Consider the following 5,145-nt stretch of genomic DNA (forward strand, 5'->3'; position numbering starts at 1 on the left):
CAGCTGCATAAGAACCAACAGTTCAAAAAACTGTTGCAGACCCAACATTAAATCCTGATGAGGGGTCATTTCCTAACAAGCAAGTCTGCTTTCGTGTAAGTGTTTTACTAAAACGGTCATATCTCCTAAACCGTAAATCGTCTTGACGTATTTTTTATATGTACGTAAACTAAAAATATAGGTCTATATTGACATGTCTAGTGGGTTTACTTTACAGAACTTATATGGCCTAAACATTCTGTCTAACCGGTTCATGTGCAATCAAAGTCTCAAATCCACAACAACATCAAATCCTTGAGATTTTCATCCCTCAAATCTCATGCCAACACTCAAACTCACTAATATTAATCCATTAAAATGTATTTCAGTTTATATTAATCAACATTGAAAAGTCACATCTTTAAAATAAGCATTACTCATCTAGATTTCATCTTAAGTGTACTAAACTTTCAAGAACTCAACATACTAAAGCTTATCTCAACATCAATCACAAAACTCATCCAATGAATCTTTAAAAGTAAGATTTTATACCTTATTGAGTATAAGGGAAGCTATAACTATATTTTATAGGGCTTGTATGGATTGGATGATACTTATAGTGGGTAGATCCTTCAAAACCTAAGCCAAGAAAACACAGTTAATTTTCGGATTTACTATTCATCATCAACTTTGAGCAAGGATTTGACTATGCTATACTAATCCAATGGCCACGATATTTTGAAATTACCTTGTGCATGATATGAGGAAACTTTGATTAAACTGTGGTGATTTTTGAATGCCTACAAGTAAAGATATGGATTTTTCTTTCTTGGTGGTTTCTGATGGGCAGTTTCCATACATCTCTGCAAAGATCTGGAAAAATGAGGACCTTACACTACTTAAATAGAACAGTCGTGTGATATAATAAGTGTATATCATCTCAAGACCTTTCTAACTAGATATAGAACAAAATTTTTTAGTGTGAAATTAATTAGATACAGCCTTTCTAAGTTGTTGTTCTCAGTCTGGACGGGTTGAAGAAAAGAAAGAGAATTTAGCTGGCTTTCTTGGTTGCTTCCTTGATAAGTGTTGGCTCATTTAATGTATATAATCTATATATGAATATCTTTATAAAACTATAGTAGCTTGGTCATTTTTCAAAGCCTAAAACCTAGCCAAGTACCATGGTTACTATTCTTGCTACTATTCACCATACTGGGTTACTATTCTCCTTAGCTAGGTTACTATTCTCCTTAGCTAGGTTACTATGCCCCTTGGTTGATCGCTATTTAATTTCCAATCCTTGGTTATATTTTTACTACTTAGTTTGTATGGCTTGATACATTTTATTTATTCGCTTACGTATTCGCTTGGTCGTTTATTCGTTTTCGTAATAAATCTTCGTAAGCAATTCACGGGGTAAATACTTTCTTATAAATCCTTTATACTTTGAAACCTTGTACTTGGATTTTAATTTTTAGAATTCTAAATTATTAATCGTAATATGATTCTCATATTCCTCGATAGTTCGTTAGATAAGGTTGTTTTACAAAGTTCGTGTTCTCCGAAACTGAATGGCTTTTACATACACTCATTTGGTACGTATAATCACAATATCAACTCGGAATCTTAAATTAAAAACTCGTATATGGTGTGGTCACAAAAGTTTTTATTAAACTGCAAGGTTACTATTCATTAAGGTCTTTTATCGATGTCAAAAATTCGGGTTTTTACAGTCTTCCCCCTTAAAAGGATTCCATCCTTGAATCAGTTTAGAAACAGGCAGGGATACGCTTCTCACATAACAACCTCGACTTCTCACGTTGACTTCGCAGTATTTGATCTCTTCATAAAATTTCCACTCATCCGGAAATTATATTTCAGAGTACTCGTTCTTGTAGATCTATAATCTTTACACGTTGTTCCACATACGCTAACTGTGGCTGCAAGTTTATTAGCTCATTTTCAATCATATGTCCGGCGTTGATGGTTAAATTTCCTAACATCAATTCGTGGTACTCATTATAAACTTGGCGACTGTTCGACGATGGTGCTAATTTGTTAGCCAACTTTCTTAGTCCTTTAAAGATATGAACTGGTCCAATAAACCTTGGGTTTAACATTTCTTCCTCTTTCAAATCTCATCACTCCCTCCCCGGGAGGCACTTTCAACAATACTTGGTATGTTACTTCGTACTCTATGTCCTTATAGTTCTGGTCCGCATATCTCTATTGTTCATCCTGGGCTGCCACTAGCCGGGTTCTGATAAGTTCTAGGAATTTCTTTGGTCTGTTGACTCAACTATGATCCAAATATCCTCCGCTTACCAACTTATTCCCAGCCTAAGGGAGAATGATTCTTTCTTCCATACAAAGCTTTGTAGCCATTCCAATGCCTGCATGATAACTCGTTATTGTCGGTAATGCGATTAACGCCAACTGGTCACTTCATCTTCCTTAAAAATCTATAATATGGGTTATTAGCGCATCTAGTGTTTGAAATGATCCTTCAACTTAATTATTTCCCCTCCACCACTCTTACTAGTGCTAGATTTTTGTTCCTTAATGTGTGCTCATTTCGGCGTATCATCTCTGCCGATTATTTTATATAAGAAGTTCTCTTGTAATTCTACATGCTCGTCTCCTGTTACATGCTTAGCGTCAAATTTAATATTTCCTCCTGTAGTCATGTAAGACACATCGTGGTCTCGTTGCCATCTCGAAGGAAGCACCATTTCGTACGTAATTGATTATTACGTTTAAGAATCATGGAACGCTCAACTTTCTCTATCGGTCAAACTTCCATAATCATTTCCCGTATAATATTTATAGTACTACGATACCTTCCGGGTCATATTCATTATTCTCGCTAGTGTACTAGATATATTCGCGTTTATTGGAAACTGCTATCAGTGGCCTTTAAAGGGCGTGTATGATATTATTTGCCTTCTGTCAGCTAATAATGACATCCTTCATTCTTCCACATTGTCCTTCGTAAGGGATATCAACGGTTATTTTCCTTATGCTAGCATGGTAAGTATATCTACACGAATTTTCTGTCAATGATAGGCAATTCTCCTAACCGTACCAAATAAAAGGCAAGCCGCTAGACGTATTTTCAATGGTCTAGATAGTTCTCTCGCCCTTCTTGTCGATTTGAGAACTCTAAGTCGTGCCTCTATTCGTTCTTTTTCATAAAATACTTTGGGAAATAATCCAGTTGTGAAATTAAATCTTGGGTTCTTTCCTGGCACAATTGCCACGGGGTCTCTCTCTGTCACCAATTATTTCTTCCGTGTTTGTAACAATTTTGTCGGGTGGAGATCTATTATTTGGATAATAAAATAAGCGGTCTTATTTAACCTAAAACTCATAATCCCCAAATAGCACGATGGCTTACTTAGTTCTTGATAATCCTCCTTTGAAATTTATTAAATAAATTCTTACTCCTATTCGGGTTATTTACAAGCCGAAGTCGCCAAAATTTTAATCCTTGTCGTTTCGTTTTTCATTTCCAACTATGTCGAGTACTGACGCACCCACTCAATGACATCCCTTTTCATATCCGGTCATTAATTATATATTCTTAAGTTTTTTTAGACATCTCTAATTTTTCCCATTACATAATAAAGGTCCTCTTCTCGTTATCCTCTCTTGTCACCATCATAGCTCTTCGGTAAATTTTTGGTGGAGTTTCATATGCAATGAATTCATTTGGTCTATTTCGTATTATCTTAACTTCAATCTTCATTCGTTCAATCTTTGTCATCAGTTGTTCTGAAATTTTTCCTCAATATATCTTTTCCCACTTAAAGTGTCAGCCACCACATTGGATTTCCTTGATGATAATAGATTTCTCAATCATAACCCTTGATCAATTTGAATGTATCATCTACCTCGTGTTGAGTGTAAGTAAAAAAAATTCTTCCAAATTTTCCTCATAAGTTAAACTCTTCGTCCCTTTCGGTGCGAACCTTATCGCGATCATTCTAGATCATTATTATAACACCTTGTTGTTAGATATATTTGATAATGTCATGACTAATATGATTTATGTTTAGTTTTCAGATCTTACTTAAACAGGACAAATCAGTACTTAACTAAAATCAGCACTTATACTGAAGTCAGAACTTAAGTCATCAATACTTAAGGTTCAGGAGATATTTATCAGAAGATAATATCAGGACTTAAAGGAAACATTCAGATAAGGAAGGCGGCTGATTGATTGAAGAGAAGATCAAGACAAACGTAAGAAGAGATATGCATGAAGAAGGAATTCTGTAAAGAATGGAATACTTGGAAGAAAAGATATCTGATTGATATATTTTAGGAAGCAGAATTATATTCCATATCAATTAGCGATTATCTTGTAACTGTGTAGTATATAAACACAGACATAGGGTTTACACTATAAGTGTTATCATTATCGAGAATATTATTTATTGTAACCCTAGCAGCTCTCGTGATAGTTGTTCATCACTGAGAGAGGACAGTTCCGCATTGTAACAGAGTTTATTGCTTTGAATAAAGTATGTTTTCTGTTACTTGTGTTATTAGAATTCGATTTGATTGTGCTATACACTGTATTCACCCCCCCTCTACAGTGTGTGTGACCTAACAAGTGGTATCAGAGCCTATCTGTTAACACACAAACAGTTTAAGATCCAAAAACAATCATGTCTGAAGTAGAAACTCCAACTAAGCCCACCAAAACTGAAGAACCTCCAAAGACACAAATCCATAGCCGATATGAGGCTATTAGAGTTCCCATACTGAAATCATCTGAATATCCCATATGGAAGGTGAGGATGACTATGTTTCTGGAAGCTACAGATCCAGAATATCTTGATAGAATCAAGGAAGGACCTCACAATCCAACAAAACTCGTTGTTGCAGTTGCAGGTGAAGCAGCAAAGTCTGTACCAAAGGAGAAGAATGACTACACTGCTGAAGATATCGCATCAATTGCTAAGGATGCTAAGGTACGACACTTACTGCATAGTGCCATTGATAATGTAATGTCAAACAGGGTAATAAACTGTAAAACTGTAAAGGAGATATGGGATGCCTTGGAAACAAGATGTCAGGGAACTGATACGATCAAGAAGAACAGGAAGACAATACTCACTCAAGAGTATGAATACATTGACTCAAAGGCTAATGAGT

The sequence above is a fragment of the Apium graveolens genome, chromosome 3 (assembly GCF_009905375.1).
Source record: "Apium graveolens cultivar Ventura chromosome 3, ASM990537v1, whole genome shotgun sequence".
NCBI classification, from domain to species: domain Eukaryota; kingdom Viridiplantae; phylum Streptophyta; class Magnoliopsida; order Apiales; family Apiaceae; genus Apium; species Apium graveolens.